Raw genomic sequence first — 19,385 nt, forward strand, 5'->3', positions numbered from 1 at the left:
AATAAATCCAAGGAGAAATACGTCAAGACACATATTAATCAAACTGTCAAAAATTAAACAAAAAGAAATCATATTAAAAGCAGCAAGGGAAAAAACAACAAATAACACACAAGGGAATCCCCATCAGGTTAACAGCTGATCTCTCAGCAGAAACGCTTCAAGCCAGAAGGGAGTGGCAGGACATAATTCAAGTGATGAAGGAGAGAAACCTGCAACCAAGATTACTCTACCCAGCAAGGATCTCATTCAGATTTGATGGAGAAATTAAAACCTATACAGACAAGCAAAAGCTGAGACAGTTCAGCACCACCAAACCAGCTTTACAACAAATGCTAAAGGAACTTCTCTAGGCAAGAAACACAACACAAGGAATATACCTACAATAACGAACCCAAAGCAATTAAGGAAATGGGAATAGGAACATATATATCAATAATTACCTTAAATGTAAACGGACTAAATGCTCCCACCAAAAGACACAGATTGGCTGAATGCATACAAAAACAAGACCCATGTATATGCTGTCTACAAGAGACCCACTTCAGACCTAGAGACACATACAGATTGAAAGTAAGGGGATGGAAAAAGATATTCCATGCAAATGGAAATCAAAAGAAAGCTGGAGTAGCCATTCTTATATCAGACAAAATAGACTTTAAAATAAAGACGATTAGAAGAGCCAAAGAAGGACACTACATAATGATAAAGGGATCGATCCAAGAAGAAGATATAACAATTGAAAATATTTATGCACCCAACATAGGAGCACCTCAATACATAAGGCAAATACTCACAGCCATAAAAGGGGAAATCGACAGTAACACACTCATAGTAGTGGAGTTTAACACCCCACTTTCACCAATGGATAGATCATCTAAAATGAAAATAAATAAGGAAACACAAGCTTTAAATGGTACATTAAACAAGATGGACTTAATTGATATTTATAGGACATTCCACCCACAAACAACAGAATACACATTTTTCTCAAGTGCTCATGGAACATTCTCCAGGATAGATCATATCTTGGGTCACAAATCAAGCCTTGGTAAATTTAAGAAAATTGAAATTGTATCAAGTATCTTTTCCGACCACAATGCTATGAGACTAAACATCAATTACAGGAAAAGATCTGTAAAAAATACAAACACATGGAGGCTAAACAATACACTACTCAATAACGAAGTGATCACTGAAGAAATCAAAGAGGAAATAAAAAAAATACCTAGCAACAAATGACAATGGAGACACGACGACCCAAAACCTATGGGACGCAGCAAAAGCAGTTCTAAGGGGGAAGTTTATAGCAATACAATCCCACCTTAAGGAACAGGAAACATTTCGAGTAAACAACCTGACCCTGCACCTAAAGCAATTAGAGAAAGAAGAAAAAAAAACCCCAAAGTTAGCAGAAGGAAAGAAATCATAAAGATCAGAACAGAAAGAAATGAAAAAGAAATGAAGGAAACGATAGCAAAGATCAACCAAACTAAAAGCTGGTTCTTTGAGAAGATAAACAAAATTGACAAACCATTAGCCAGACTCATCAAGAAAAGAAGGGAGAAGACTCAAATCAATAGAATTAGAAATGAAAAAGGAGAAGTAACAACTGACACTGCAGAAATACAAAAGATCGTGAGAGATTACTACAAGCAACTCTATGACAATAAAATGGACAACCTGGAAGAAATGGACAAATTCTTAGAAATGCACAACCTGCCAAGACTGAATCAGGAAGAACTAGAAAATATGAATAGACCAATCACAAGCACTGAAATTGAAACTGTGATTAAAAATCTTCCAACAAACAAAAGCCCAGGATCAGATGGCTTCACAGGCGAATTCTATCAAACATTTAGAGAAGAGCTAACACTCATCCTTCTCAAACTCTTCGAAACTATTTCAGAGGAAGGAACACTCCCAAACTCATTCTACGAGGCCACCATCACCTTGATACCAAAACCAGGCAAGGATGTCACAAAGAAAGAAAACTACAGGCCAATATCACTGATGAACATAGATGCAAAAAGCCTCAACAAAATACTAGCAAACAGAATGCAACAGCACATTAAAACGATCATACACCATGATCAAGTGGGGTTTATTCCAGGAATGCAAGGATTCTTCAATATAAGCAAATCAATCAATGTGATACACCATATTAACAAGTTGAAGAAGAAAAACCATATGATCATCTCAATAGATGCAGAGAAAGCTTTCGACAAAATTCAACACCCATTTATGATAAAAACCCTGCAGAAAGTAGGCATAGAGGGAACTTTCCTCAACATAATAAAGGCCATATATGACAAACCCACAGCCAACATTGTCCTCAATGGTGAAAAACTGAAACCATTTCCACTAAGATCAGGAACAAGACAAGGCTGCCCACTCTCACCACTCTTATTCTACCTAGTTTTAGAAGTTTTAGCCACAGCAATCAGAGAAGAAAAGGAAATAAAAAAGGAATCTAAATTGGAAAAGAAGAAGTAAAGCTGTCACTGTTTGCAGATGACATGATACTATACATAGAGAACCCTAAAGATGCTACCAGAAATCTACTAGAGCTAATCAAGGAATTTGGTAAAGTAGCAGGATACAAAATTAATGCACAGAAATCTCTGGCATTCCTGTACACTAATGATGAAAAATCTGAAAATGAAATCAAGAAAACACTCCCATTTACCATTGCAACAAAAAGAATAAAATATCTAGGGATAAACCTACCTAAGGAGACAAAAGACCTGTATGCAGAAAATTATAAGACACTGATGAAAGAAATTAAAGATGATACAAATAGATGGAGAGATATACCATGCTCCTGGATTGGAAGAATCAATATTGTGAAAATGACTCTACTACCCAAAGCAATCTACAGATTCAATGCAATCCCTATCAAACTACCACTGGCATTTTTCACAGAACTAGAACAAAAAATTTCAAAATTTGTTTGGAAAAACAAAAGACCCCGAATAGCCAAAGCAATGTTGAGAATGAAAAACGGAGCTGGAGGAATCAGGCTCCCTGACTTCAGACTATACTACAAAGCTACAGTAATCAAGGCAGTGTGGTACTGGCACAAAAACAGAAAGATAGATCAATGGAACAGGATAGAAAGCCCAGAGATAAACCCACGCACATATGGTCAACTTATCTTTGATAAAGGAGGCAGGAATGTACAGTGGAGAAAGGACAGCCTCTTCAATAACTGGTGCTGGCATAACTGGACAGGGACATGTAAAAGTTTGAGATTAGATCATTCCCTAACACCATACACAAAAATAAGCTCAAAATGGATTAAAGACCTAAATGTAAGGCCAGAAACTGTCAAACTCTTAGAGGAAAACATAGGCAGAACACTCTATGACATAAATCACAGCAAGATCCTTTTGGACCCACCTCCTAGAGAAATGGAAATAAAAACAAAGATAAACAAATGGGACCTAATGAAACTTCAAAGCTTTTGCACAGCAAAGGAAACCATAAACAAGACCTAAAGAGAACCCTCAGAATGGGAGAAAATATTTGCAAATGAAGCAACAGACAAAGGATTAATCTCCAAAATTTATAAACAGCTCATGCAGCTCAATAGCAAAAAAACAAACAACCCAATCCAAAAATGGGCAGAAGACTTAAATAGGCATTTCTCCAAAGAAGATATACAGACTGCCAACAAACACATGAAAGAATGCTCAACATCATTAATCATTAGAGAAATGCAAATCAAAACTACAATGTGATATCATCTCACACCAGTCAGAATGGCCATCATCAAGAAATCTAGAAACAATAAATGCTGGAGAGGGTGTGGAGAAAAGGGAACACTCTTGCACTGCTGGTGGGAATGTGAATTGGTACAGCCACTATGGAGAACAGTATGGAGGTTCCTTAAAAAACTAAAAATAGAACTACCATATGACTCAGCAATCCCACTACTAGGCATATACCCTGAGAAAACCATAATTCGAAAAGAGACATGTACCAAAATGTCCGTTGCAGCTCTATTCACAATAGCCCGGAGATGGAAACAACCTAAGTGTCCATCATCGGATGAATGGATAAAGAAGATATGGCACATATATACAATGGAATATTACTCAGCCATAAAAAGAATGAAACTGAGCTATTTGTAATGAGGTGGATAGACCTAGAGTTGTCATACAGAGTGAAGTAAGTCAGAAAGAGAAAGACAAATACCATATGCTAACACATATATATGGAATTAAAAAAAATGTCATGAAGAACCTAGGGGTAAAACGGGAATAAAGACACAGACCTACTTGAGAATGGACTTGAGGATATGGGGAGGGGTAAGGGTAAGCTGTGACAAAGCGAAAGAGAGGCATGGACATATATACACTACCAAACGTAAGGTAGATAGATAGTGGGAAGCAGCCGCCGAGCTCAGGGGGATCAGCTCGGTGCTTTGTGACCGCCTGGAGGGGTGGGATGGGGAGGGTGGGAGGGAGGGAGATGCATGAGGGAAGGGATGTGGGAACAGATGTATATGTATGACTGATTCACTTTGTTATAAAGCAGAAACTAATAAAAAAAAGAAAAAAAAATAATAATATAATAAAAATATAAATTTATATTAAAAAAAAGACAGACAATAACAAATGTGGACAACAGATGTGGAAAGTGGGAACCTTCACTTATTTCTGGTAGAAATAAATGTGAAATGGTATATATAGCTGCTTTGAAAAACAATTTGGCAGTTTCTAAATGTTAAGTGTAATTTACCATATGACATAGCAATTCCATTCTTAGGTATTTACCCAAGGGGAATGAAAATATATTTCCACACAAAGATTTGAATGTGAATGTTCTTAGAAGCATTATTCATAACAGCAAAAAATTGGAAAACAGCTCCTGTTTATCAACTGATGAATGGGTAAATAAAAAGTGGTATATCCATACAATGCAGTATTATTTGAGAATAAAAATAATAGAAGTACTGATCCATACATGATATAATATGGATGAACTTATTTTGTAATTCCATTTATATGAAATGTCCAGAATAATCAAATCTACAGAGACAGAAAATAGATTAGCTAATGGTCATGGGACATCTTATTGGGGTGATGAAAATGTTCCAATGTGGGATTATGGTGATGGTTGCACAACTCAGGAGATTCACTACAATCATTGAATTATATATTTAAAATGGTTAAATTTTATGCTAAATAAAACTATATCTCAATAAAATTGCTTATATATACTTATGTAAATCTTAGTTGTATATAAATATTATGTGTATATATATTTAGCTATCACATGTATACGTGTATATAAAGAGATATACTTATTATGTATATATAGCTATATATATATATAGATGTATACGTATTTATACAGACATAATTTATAGAGGCTATATTGAATGTAGTAAACAACACAGCAATGTAATGGCACCTCCAGCATCAGCACTCGTGACCTAATTTCCCATTCTGTAGTGTAGGCCCTCAACCCTGTTATTACAATTTTGAGTGGGAAAAATAGAATGGGACAAATATATATATTTTTTTCTTATAAAGGAAGAAGTCTAAAGAGAAGATATGTGATTCCTGGACTGTTCTTTCTTATTGCTTACAAATTCACGTATGCTTATCTCAGGGCTCTACAAAGAAGGATGTAAAAACTAAAGTTTACAGTTTACACTAAGCTAAAATACAGATGCAGCTGAGTTTAGTTTTCCCTTAGAATTAAATATTCAGTTTCAACAGGGTAATTAAGTTCAATAAATAAGTACATATTTACATATTTTTTCTGACTTGATATTTAAGAAGATTGCCAAATATTTGTGAATGTGCAGCTTTCCTGAGAGTTTAATTTAGCTTTTAAAGTTCAGTGTGCATATGTTTTACTTTTAAAATATGATTTATTAGAATTATAACATTCTAGATGCATAAAGTCTAAGATCTATTAATGCCTTTTTCTCTGATATCATTAGGAAAGTTTTTCTTATTTTTCCTTCCAGCTTTGTTAAGGTAAAATTGACATAAAACACTGTATAAGTTGAAGGTGTACAGTAAAATGATTTGACTTATTTACATCATGAAATCATTCTCAAAATAAGTTTAGTGAACATCCATCATCTTATATAGATACAACATTAAAGAAATAGAAAAAAATTTCCTTGTGATGAGAACTGTTAAGATTTACTCTCTTAACAACTTTCATATATAACATACAACAGTGTTATATTTATTATGTTGTACAGTACATCCTTAGTGCTTATTTATTTTATAACTGGAAGTTTGTACCTATTAACTGTCATCATCTGATTCCCCCTCCTCCCACCACTTACATCTGGTAATGACAAATATGATTTACTTTACTATGAGTTTGTTTGTTTTGTTTTTGAAATACAATTGACCTATAACACTATGCTTGTTCCTGTTACACAACATAGTGATTCAATATTTCTGCACATTTCAAAATGATCACTATGATAAGTCATTACAATATGTCACCATACAAAGATATTACATAGATATTGACTATATTCACCACACTGTACATTTCATAACCATGACTCATTTATTTTGCAGCTGGAAGTTTGTGCCTCATAATCTCCCTCACCTATTTCTTTCCTACCCCCACACTTCTGGCAACCATCTCTTTGTTCTCTGTATCTATAACTCTGTTTCTTTTTTATGTTTGTTCATTTGTTTTGATTTTATATTCCAAATATAAGTAAAATCATACAGTATTTTTCTTTCTCTGTCTGATTTATTTCACTTAACATAATGCCCTCTGGGTCCATCCATGTCACAAATGGCAAGTATTCATTATTTTGTGTAGCTGAATAATAATCTCACATCTTCTTTATTCATTCATCTATTGATAAATACTTAGGTTGCTTTTATATCTTGGCTATTGTAAATAATGATGCAATGAACATATATCTTTTCTAATAAGTGTTTTCATTTTCTTCTATAGAATATCCAGGAGTGGAATTGCTGGATGATGTTATAGCTCTATTTTTAATTTTTTGAGGAATCTCCATACTGTTTTCCATAGTGGCTATACCAATTTATTGATATATTCACACGAACAGTGTAGGAGGATTCTCTTTCCTTCACATCCTTTCCAATCCTTGTTATTTGTTGTCTTTTTGATTATAGCCACTCTGACAGGTGTGAGGTGATAGCTCATTATGGTTTTGACCTGCATTTCCCAGATGGTTAGTGACGTTGAGCGTCTTTTCATGTGAACTGTTGGCCATACGTATGTGTTCTTTTGGAAAAATGTCTATTCAGATCTTCTGTGCATTTTTTAACTGAGTTGTTCAATTTTTTGATACTGAGTTGTGTGAGCTATTTGTATATTTGTATATGTTATAGTTTGGGGTATTAACTCCTTATCAGGTATATTGTATGCAAATATTTTCTCCCATTCATTAGGTGGCCTTTTAGTTTTGTTGATAGTTGTTTTGCTGTGCAAAAGCTTTTTAGTTTGAAGTAGTCCCCTTTGTTTATTTTTGCTTTTTTTTCTCTTGCCTTGAAACCAAACAGGACCCATGAGCCTTTCTCAGTGACAGGCACTCTGTGTCCCCTGCCACTTATTTGTAGAAAAGCTTTAGCCTCCTCAGCCTTCCCTGAGTTCCAAACAGCAAATTTAGTCAGAAAAGTGAGAAAATGAAGAAACAAAGGACAGCAGTCAAGCAAGACAAAATAATAATACTTTAGCTATAAAAAAAGTCAAGGACATTTAGTTCCTCCTCAAGGGCTATAGACAATATACTGAGTCATATCCTTGAGTTGTTTTGCACACATTAAAACCCCCACCAGTTGGAAGGAGTTAACTGAATGCTGACCACAAGCCTCTAGAGCCCAGAACAATTGGAACCAGAAGGCTGATGATTGAGATTCCTGATACATCACGGTGTTACCTCACTGCCAACCAATGAGATGAAGTTCCATGAACTGGTCATACACCCTTCAAAACCCACTCCTAATGTTGCTTTAAAAACCCTTCTGTATAAGCCATGGAGAAGTTAGGACCTTTTGAACGTTAGCTACCTATACTCCTTGCTTGGTGCCTTGCAATAAACTGTACTTTTCTTCACCACAACATGGGGTCAGTAGATTGACTTTGAGTGCATCAGGTGAATAGACCCAAGTTTGGTTTGGTAGCAGGCTGAGGAGATATCCCAAAATATACTGATAAATCTGATGTCAAAAAACATATGCCTGTTTTCTTCTAGAGGTTTTATCGATTCAGGTCTTACTATTAAGTCTTTAATCCATTTTTAATATATATTGGTGCATGGTGTGAGTGTATAGGATAGTTTGATTCTTTTGCATATTACTGTCTAGTTTTCCTAACACCACTTATTAAAAAAAGCCATCTTTTTCCCATTGTATATTCTTGCCTCCTTTGATATAGACTAATTTCTCATACAAGTGTGGGCTTATCTGTGAGTTATTTATTCTGTTCTATTTATCTATGTGTTTGTTTTTGTGTCAATACCATATTGTTTTTTGTTTTTTTTTCAGTTATTTCAAGAAAGATTCTATTTTACTTTTTTATTGAGATATAAATGATGCACAATATTATATAAGTTTCAGGTGTATAATATAGTGATGAACAATTTTAAAGGTTATATTCTATTTATAGTTATTATAAAATATTGACTATATTCCCTGTGTTGTACAATATATTCTTGTAGCTTATTTATTTTATACATAATATTATGTACCTCTTAATCCTTTACTCCTGTCTTGCCCCTACTCCCTCCCCTCTCCCCATTGTTAAAAACTAGTTTGTTCTCTATACCTGTAAGTCTGTTTTGTTTTTGTTGTATGCATGCCTTTCCTTAATTGTTTTTGTTTCCACATATAAGTGACATCATAAAGTATTTCTTTTTCTCTGTCTGACTTTTTTACTTAGCATAATAACCTCCAAGTTTATCCATGTTTTTGCAAACGGCAAAATTTCATTCAATTTTATGGCTGTGTATTGTTCCCTTGTGTGTATGTATGTATGTGTGTGTGCATATATAATATATATATATAATATATATATATAATATATATATTTTATATAATCTTTATCCATTCATCTGTTACTGGACACATAGGCTTTTTCCACATGTTGACAGTTGTAAACAGAGCTGCAATGGACATTGAGGTGCTAGTATTTTTTAGAACTAGTATTTTTGTTCCTTTCAAATATATACCTAAGAGTGGAATTACTGGGTCATAAGACAGTTCTGTTTTTAGTTTTATAGGAACCTCCATACTGTTTTCCACAGTGGCTACATGATTTACATTCCCAACAACAATATACAAAGGTTTCCTTTTCTCCACATTCTTGCCAACATTAGTTATTTTTGTTCTTTATATAACAGCCTTTTTGACAGCTGTGAAGTGATATATTGCTGTGGTTTGGATTTGCGTTTCTCTATGACAGTGATCTTGAATATCTTTTCATGTGCCTGTTAGCCATCTATATGTCTTCTTTGGAAAAATATCAATTCAGGTCTTCTGACTATTTTTATAATCTGGCTATTTGGTTTTTTGAAGTTGAGTTGTATGAAATGTTTACATATTTTGGATATTAACCTCTTAACAGTCATATCTTTTGCAAATATTTATCACCATTCAGGAGGTTGTCTTGGTTTTCTTGATGGTTCCTTTTGCTGTGCAAAAGCTTTTAGGTTTAATTAGGTTCCATTTGTTTATTTTTGCTTTTATTTCCTACACTTTAGGAGAGAGATCCAAAAATATATTGTTATGATATATGTTAAAGTGGGTTTTGACCTTGCTTCTCATAGGAGTTTTATGGTTTCTGGTCTTACATTTAGGTCCTTAATCCATTTTGAGTTTACTTTTGTATATGGTGTTAGAGACTGTTGTAATTTCATTCTCTTACATGCAGCTGTCCAGTATTCCCAGAACCACTTATTGAAGAGACTGTCTGTTTTCCATTGTATATTCTTGCATTCTTTCTTGTAGTCTAATTGAACATAAGATCCTGGGTATATTTCTGGGCTCTTTACTCTGTTCCACTGACCTATGTATCTATTTTTGTACGAGTACCACAGTATCTTTTTTGTTTGTTTGTTTGTTTTTGGTTTTTTGTTTGTTTGTTGGATTTATTTCTGCAGACAGATATAGATTCCTACTAAACAGAAGGCATGCATTTTTTTACATCTTTATTGGAGTATAATTGCTTTACAGTGCTGTGTTAGTTTCTGCTTTATAACAAAGTGAATCAGTTATACATACACATACATCACGATATCTCTTCCCTCTTGTGTCTCCCTCCCTCCCACCTTCCCTGTCCCACCCCAAAAGTGGTCACAAAGCACCGAGCTGATCTCCCTGTGCTATGTGGCTGCTTCCCACTAGCTATCCATTTTATGTTTGGTAGAATATATATGTCCATGCCACTCTCTCGCTTTGTCACAGCTTACCCTTCCCCCTCCCCATATCCTCAAGTCCATTCTCTAGTAGGTCTGTGTCTTTATTCCTGTCTTACCCCTAGGTTTTGCATGACATTGTTTTTTACTTAAATTCCATATATATGTGTTAGCATACGGTATTTGTCTTTCTCTTTCTGACTTGCTTCACTCTGTATGACAGACCTTAGGTCTATCCACCTCATTACAAACAGCTCAATTTAGTTTCTTTTTATTGCTGAGTAATATTCCACTGTATATATGTGCCACATCTTCTTTATCCATTCATCCAATGATGGGCACTTAGGATGTTTCCATCTCCTGGCTACTGTAAAAAGAGCTGCAATGAACATTTTGGTACATGACTCTTTTTGAATTATGGTTTTCTCAGGGTATATGCCGAGTAGTGGGATTGCTGGATCATATGGTAGTTCTATTTGTAGTTTTTTTAAGGAACCTCCGTAATGTTCTTCATAGTGGTTGTAACAATTCACATTCCCACCAGCAGTGCAAGAGTGTTCCCTTTTCTGCACACCCTCTCCAGCATTTATTGTTTCTAGATTTTTTGATCATTGCCACTCTGAATGGTGGGAGATGACATCTCATTGTAGTTTTGATTTGCCTTTCTCTAATGATTAATGATGTTGAGCATTATTTCATGTGTTTGTTGGCATCTGCATATCTTCATTGGACAAATATCTATTTAGGTCTTTAGCGCATTTTTGGATTGCGTAGTTTGTTTTTTTGTTATTGAGCTGCATGAGCTGCTTGTAAATTTTGGAAATTAATCCTTTGTCAGTTGCTTAATTTGCAAATATTTTCTCCCATTCTGAGGGTTCTCTTTTGGTCTTGTTTATGGTTTCCTTTGCTGGGCAAAAGCTTTGAAGTTTCATTAGGTCCCATTTGTTTATTTTTGTTTTTATTTCCATTTCTCTAGGAGGTGGGCCAAAAAGGATCTTGCTGTGATTTATGTCATAGGGTGTTCTGCCTATGTCTTCCTCTAAGAGTTTGATAGTTTCTGGCCTAACATTTAGGTCTTTAATCCATTTTGAGCTTATTTTTGTGTATGGTGTTAGGGAATGATCTAATCTCATACTTTTACATGTACCTGTCCAGTTTTCACAGCACCACTTATTGAAGAGGCTGTCCTTTCTCCACTGTACATTCCTGCTTCCTTTATCAAAGATAAGGTGACCATATGTGCGTGGGTTTATCTCCGGGCTTTCTATCCTGTTCCACAGATCTGTATTTTTGTTTTTGTGCCAGTAACATACTGTCTTGATTACTGTAGATTTGTAGTATAATCTAAAGTCAAGGAGCCTGATTCCTCCAGCTGAGTTTTTCGTTCTCAAGATTGCTTTGGCTATTCAGGGTCTTTTTATTTCCATAAAAATTTTGAAATTTTTTGTTCTAGTTCTGTGAAAAATGACAGTGGTAGTTTGACAGGGATTGCATTGAATCTGTAGATTGCTTTGGGTAGTAGAGTCATTTTCACAATGTTGATTCTTCCAATCCAAGAACAAGGTATATCTCTCCATCTATTTGTACCATCTTTAATTTCTGTCATCATTGTCTTATAATTTTCTTCATAAAGGTCTTTTTTCTCCTTAGGTAGGTTTATCCCTAGATATTTTATTCTTTTTGTTGCAATGGTAAATGGGAGTTTTTTCTTGATTTCATTTTCAGATTTTTCATCATTAGTGTGTAGGAATGCCAGAGATTTCTGTGCATTAATTTTGTATCCCGCTACATTACCACATTCATTGATTAGCTCTAGTAGTTTTCTGGTAGCATCTTTAGCATTCTCTATGTATAGTATCATGTCATCTTCAAACAGTGACAGCTTTACTTCTTCTTTTCTGATTTGGATTCCTCTTATTTCCTTTTCTTCTCTGATTGCTGTGGCTAAAACTTCCAAAGCTAAGTTGATTAAAAGTGGTGAGAGTGGGCAAACTTGTGTTGTTCCTGATCTTAGTGGAAATGCTTTCAATTTTTCACCATTGAGGACGATGTTGGCTGTGGGTTTGTCATATGTGGCCTTTATTATGTTGAGAAAAGTCCCCTCTATGCCTACTTTCTGCAGGGTTTTTATCATAAATGGGTGTTCAATTTTTTCAAAAGCTTTCTCTGCATCTATTTAGATGATCATATGGTTTTTCTCCTTTAATTTGTTAATATGGTGTATCACATTGATTGATTTGCGTATATTGAAGAATCCTTGCATTCCTGGAATAAACCCCACTTGATCATGGTGTATTATCCTTCTAATGGGCTGTTGGATTCTGTTTGCTATTATTTTGTTGAGGATTTTTGCATCTATATTCATCACTGATATTGGCCTGTAATTTTCTTTCTTTCTGACATCCTTGTCTGGTTTGGGTATCAAGGTGATGGTGGCCTCGTAGAATGAGTTTGGGCATGTTCCTCCCTCTGCTATATTTTGGAAGAGTTTGAGAAAGATAGGTGTTAGCTCTTCTCTAAATGTTTGATAGAATATGCCGGTGAATTCATCTTGACCTCGGCTTTTGTTAGTTGCAAGATTTTTAATCACAGTTTCAATTTCAGTGCTTGTGATTGGTCTGTTCATATTTTCTATTTCTTCCTGATTCAGTCTTGGTAGGTTGTGCATTTCTAAGAGTTTGTCCATTTCTTCAAGGTTCTACATTTTATTGGCATAGAAGTGCTTGTAGCAATCTCTCATGATCTTTTGTATTTCTGCAGTGTCAGTTGTTACTTCTCCTTTTTAATTTCTAATTTTATTGATTTGAATCTTCTCCATTTTTTTCTTGATGAGCCTGGCTAATGATTTATCAATTTTGTTTATCTTCTCAAAGAAACAGATTTTAGTTTTATTGATCTTTGCTATCGTTTCCTTCATTTCTGTTTAATTTATTTCTGACCTGATTTTTTATGATTTCTTTCCTTCTGCTAATGTTGGGGATTTTTTGTTCTTCTTTATCTAATTTCTTTAGGTGTAAGTTTAGGTTGTTTATTCGACATGTTTACTGTTTCTTATGTAGGATTTTATTGCTGTGAACTTCCCTCTTAAATCTGCTTTTGCTGCATCCCATAGGTTGTGGGTCGTCGTGTCTCCATTTTCTTTTGTTTCTCGGTATTTTCTGATTGCCTCTTTGATTTCTTCAGTGATCACTTCTTATTAAGCAGTGTATTGTTTAGCCTCCATGTGTTTGTATATTTTACAGATCTTTTCCTGTAATTGATATCTAGTCTCATAGCATTGTGGTCGGAAAAGATACCTGTTACAATTTCAATTTTCTTAAAGGGACCAAGGCTTGGTTTGTGACCCAAGATATGATCTATGCTGGAGAATGTTCCAGGAGCACTTGAGAAAACTGTGCATTCTGTTGTTTTTGGATGGAATGTCCTGTATATGTCAATTAAGTCCATCTTGTTTAATGTATCATTTAAAGCTTGTGTTTTCTTATTTATTTTCATTTTGGATGATCTGTCCATCGGTGAAAGTGGGGTGTTAAAATTCCTTATTATTAATGTGTTATTGTCAATTTCCCCTTTTATGGCTGTTAGTATTTGTCTTATGTATTGAGGTGCTCCTATATTGAGTGCATACATATTTAAAATTGTTATATGTTCTTCTTGGATCGATCCCTTGATCATTATGTAGTGTACTTCTTTGTCTCTTCTAATAGTGTTTATTTTAAAGTCTATTTTGTCTGATACGGGATTTGCTACCCCATCTTTATTTTGGTTTCCATTTGCATGGAATATCTTTTCCCATCCCCTTTCTTTCAGTCTCTATGTGTCTCTACGTCTGAAGTGGGTCTCTTGTAGACAGCATATTTATGGGTCTTCTTTTGTATCCATTCAGCCAATCTGTGTCTTTTGGTGGGAGCATTTAGTCCATTTACATTTAAGGTAATTATCAATATGTATATTCTTATTCCCATTTTCTTAATTATTTTGGGTTCGTTATTGTAGGTCTTTTCCGTCTCTTGTGTTTCTTGCCTAGAGAAGTTCCTTTATCATTTGTTGTACAGCTGGTTTGGTGGTGCTGAACTCTCTCAGCTTTTGCTTGTCTGTAAAGATTTTAATTTCTCAATCAAATCTGAATGAATTCCTTGTTGGGAAGAGTAATCTTGGTTTCAGTTTTGTATCCTTCATCTCTTTAAATATGTCCTGCCAGTCCCTTCTAGCTTGTAGAGTGTCTGCTGAAAGATCAGCTGTTAACCTCATGGGGATTCCCTTGTGTGGTATTTGTTACTTTTCCCTTGCTGCTTTTAATATGTTTTCTTTGTATTTAATTTTTGACAGTTTGATTAATATGTGTCTTGTCATATTTCTCCTTGGATTTATCATGTATGAGACTCTCTGTGCTTCCTGGATTTGATTAACTATTTCCTTTCTCATGTTTGGGAAGTTTTCAACTATAATCTCTTCAAATAATTTCTCTTTTGCTTTCTTTTTCTCTTCTTCTTCTGGAACCCCTATAATTTGAATGTTTGCCCATTTAGGTTTTCACTGAAGTCTCTGAAACTGTCCTCAATTCTTTTCATTCTTTTTCTTTTTTTATGCTCTGCAGTAGCTACTTCCACTACTTTATCTTCCAGGTCACTTATCCATTCTTCTACCTCAGTTATTCTACTATTGATTCCTTCTAGAGTATTTTTAATTTCATTTATTGTGTTGCCCATCATTGCTTGTTTCATCTTTAGTTCTTCTAGGTCCTTGTTAAGTGTTTCTTGCATTTTGTCTATACTATTTCCAAGATATTGGATCATCTTTACTATCATTATTCTGAATTCGTTTTCATGTAGACTGCCTCTTTCCTCTTCATTTGTTAGGTCTGATGCGTTTTTATCTTGCTCCTTCATCTGCTGTGTGTTTCTCTGTCTTCTCATTTTGCTTATCTTACTGTGTTTGGCATCTCCTTTTTGCAGGCTGCAGGTTCTTCACTCCCGTCGTTTTTGGTGTCTGTCCCCAGTATCTAAATTTGGTTCAGTGAGTGTGTAGGCTTCCTGATGGAGGGGACTAGTGACTGTGTTCAGGTGGATGAGTCTGGATCTTGTCTTTCTGGTGGGCAAGTCCACGTCTGGTTGTGTGTTTTTGGGTGTCTGTGGACTTATTATGATTTTAGGCAGCCCCTCTGCTAATGGTGGGGTTGTGTTCCTGTCTTGCTAGTTGTTTGGCATAGGGTGTCCAGCACGGTAGCTTACTGGTCGTTGAGTGAAACTGGGTGCTGGTGTTGAGATGGAGATCTCTGGGAGATTTTCGCCATTTGATATTATGTGGAGCTGGGAGATCTCTTGTGGACCAGTGTCCTGAAGTTGGCACTTCCCCCTCAGAGGCACAGTACTGACTCCTGGCTGCATCACCAAGAGCCTTTCATCCACACGACTCAGAATAAAAGGTAGAAAAAGTAGAAAGAAAGAAGAAAGAAATTAAGAAAGAAAGAAAGAAAGAAAGGCATAAGGAGGGAGGGAGGGAGGGAGGAAGGAAAGGGTGAAGGAAGGAGGGAAGGAAGGAAAGAAAGAAAGAAAGAAGATAAAATAAAATAAAGTAAGATAAAATAAAATAAAGTTATTAAAATAAAAAATATTATTAAGAAAACAAACAAACAAACAAACAAAAATGGACAGATAGAACCGTAGGGCAAATGGTGGAAGAAAAGCTATACAGACAAAATCTCACACAGAAGCATACCCATACACACTCACAAAAAGAGGAAAAGAGAAAAGATCTTAACTCTAGCTCTCAAAGTCCACCTCCTCAATTTGGGATGATTCCTTGTGTATTTATGTATTCCACAGATGCAGGGTACATCAAGTTAATTGTGGAGCTCTAATCTGCTGCTTCTGAGGCTGCTGGGAGGGATTTCCCTTTCTCTTATTTGTTCTCACAGCTCCCGGTCTCAGCTTTGGATTTGGCTCCGCTTCTGTGTGTAGGTCTCTGGAGCACGTCTGTTTTTCGCTCAGACAGGATGGGTTTAAAGTTGCAGCGTCTTCGGGGACTCTGGCTCACTCAGGCTGGGGTGATGGAGGGGTATGGAGTGCGAGTCGAGCCTGCAGCAGCAGATTCCAGTGGGAGATTGCACCAGCCTGAGGCACGCCGTGCATTCTCCCAGGGAATATGTCCCTGGATCCTGGGACCCTGGCAGTGGTGGACTGCGCAGCCTCCCCCGAAGGGGTGTGTGGATAGTGAACTGTGTTCGCACACAAGCTTCTTGGTGGTGGGAGTAGCAACCTTAGCGTCTCATGCCCTTCTCTGTGGTCCACACTTTTAGCTGCAGCTCACGCCCATCTCTCGAGCCCCTTTAAGCAGCACTCTTAATCAACTCTCCCCATGAACCAAGAAACAAGGAGGGAAGAAAAAGTCACTTGCCTCTTTGGCAGGTCCAGACTATTCTCCGGACTCCCTCCTGGCTAACTGTGGTGCACTAATCCCCTGCAGGCTGTGTTCATGCCACCAAGAGCAGTCCTATCCCTGCGCTCCAACGGAGGCCGGAGCCTCAGTTCCCAGTCCCGCCCACCCTGGCATGTGAGAGGACAAGCCTCTCGGACTGGTGAGTGCCAGTCGGCACCGTTCCTCTGTGCAGGAATCTCTCTACTTTGCCCTCCACAACCCTGTTGCTGTGCTGTCCTCCACGTCTCCCAAGATTTCCCCCTCCGCCACCTGCAGTCTCCACCTGTAAAGGGGCTTCCTAGTGTGTGGAAACCTTTCATCCTTCACAGCTCCCACCCACTGGTGCAGATCCCGTCTCTATCCTTTTGTTTCTGTTTATTGTTTTTGCTTTTGCCATACTTAGGTACGTGGGGACTTTCTTGACTCTTGGGAGGTCTGAGTTCTTCTGACAGCATTCAGTAGGTGTTCTGTAGGAGTTGTTCCACGTGTAGATGTATTTCTGGTGTATCTGTGGGGAGGAAGGTGATCTCTGCATCTGACTCTTCTGCCATCTTCCCCTCGTCCCCTACCACAGTCTTTTGAATACTTTCTGCTTGTAGTATAGTTTGAAGTCAGGGAGCATAATTCCTCCAGCTCTGTTTTTCTTTCTCTAGACTGTTTTGGATATTCAGGTGTCTCTTTTTTTATATAAATTTATTTATTTTTTATTTTTTTATTTTTGGCTGCATTAGGTCTTCATTGCAGTGTGCAGGCTTCTCATTGCGGTGGCTTCTCTTGTTGTGGAGCACAGGCTCTAGGTGTGTAGGCTTCAGTAGTTGTGGCTCGCAGGCTTCAGTAGTTGTGGCTCATGGGCTATAGAGCGCAGGCTCAGTAGTTGTGGCCCACGGGCTTAGATGCTCCGTGGCATGTGGGATCTTCCCGGACCAGATCTCGAACCCATGTCCCCTGCATTGGCAGGTGGATTCTTAACCACTGCACCACCAGGGAAGCCCCCAGGTGTCTCTTTTTCCCATACATATTTTAAAATTATATTTTCCAATTCTGTAAACAATGCCCTTGTTAATTTCACACGATTACTTTGAATCTGTAGATTACCTTGAGTAATATAGTCATGTTAACAATATTAATTCTTCTGAATAATGAAAATGGTATATCCTTCCATCTGTGTCTTCTTCAATTTCTTTCTGTTCTGTCTTATAGATTTCTGAGTACAGGTTTTACCTCTTATGTATGTTTATTTCTAGGTGTTTTATTCTTTTTGATGCAATTGTAAATGGAATTGTTTTCTTAATTTCTCTTACTGATAGTTTGTTTTTAGTGTATAGAAAACCCAGAGATAAACCCATTCACATATGGTCACCTTATTATTGATAAAGGAGGCAAAAATATACAATGGAGAAAAGACAGCCTCTTTAATAAGTGGTGATGGGAAAACTGGACAGCTACATGTATAATAATGAAATAAGAACACTCCCTAACACCATACACAAAAATAAACTCAAAATGGATTAAAGACCTAAATGTAGAGGACAGAGGAAGATGGCGGAAGAGTAAGATGCAGAGATCACCTTCCTCCCCACAGATACATCAGAAATTCATCTACACGTGGAACAACTCCTACAGAACACCTACTGAATGCTGACAGAAGACCTCAGACCCCCCAAAAGGCAAGAAACTCCCCACTTACCTGGGCAGGGCAAAAGAAAAAAGAATAAACAGAGACAAAAGGATAGGGATGGGACCTGCACCAGTGGGAGGGAGCCGTGAAGGAGGAAAGGTTTCCACACACTACAAGCCCCTTCACGGGCGGAGACTGCGGGTGGCGGAGGGGGAAGCTTCGGAGTAGCGGAGGAGAGCTCAGCAACAAGGGTGTGGAGGGCAAAGTGGAGAGATTCCGGCACAGAGGATCGGTGCCCTCAGGCACACACCAGCCCGAGAGGCTTGTCTGCTTGGCCGCCGGGGCGGGCGGGGCTGGGAGCTGAGGCTCGGGTATCGGCTTTCAGTCGGAGCACAGGGAGAGGACTGGGGCTGGCGGCAGGAAGAGAGCCTGAAGGGGTTAGTGCACCACGGCTAGCCTGGAGGGAGTCCGGGGAAAACGTCTGGACCTGCCGAAGAGGCAAGAGACTTTTTCTTCCCTTTTGTTTCCTGGTGCGCGAGGAGAGGGCATTAAGAGCGCTGCTTAAAGAAGCTCCGGAGATGGGAGCAAGCCGCGGCTAAAGGCACAGACCCCGGAGACGGGCGTGGGATGCTGGGGCTGCTGCTGCAGCCGCCACAAGGCCTGTGTGTGAGCGCAGGTCCCTGTCCACACCCCCTTCCAGGGAGCCTGTGCAGCCCGCCACTGCCGGGGTCCCGGCACCCAGGGAAGGCTCCCCCGGGAAAGTGCACGGAGCGCCTCGGGTTGGTGCAACGTCACCCTGGTCTCTGCGGCCACAGGCCTGCCCCGTACTACGTGCCCCTCCCTCCCCTTGGCCTGAGTGAGCCAGAGCCCCCGCATCAGCGGCTCCTTTAAACCCGTCCTGTCTGAGCAAACAACAGACACCCTCCGGCGACCTACGCACAGAGGTGGGGCCCGGTCCAAGGCTGAGACCCGGGA

Source organism: Hyperoodon ampullatus, assembly GCF_949752795.1.
Source record: "Hyperoodon ampullatus genome assembly, chromosome: X".
Lineage (NCBI taxonomy): Eukaryota > Metazoa > Chordata > Mammalia > Artiodactyla > Ziphiidae > Hyperoodon > Hyperoodon ampullatus.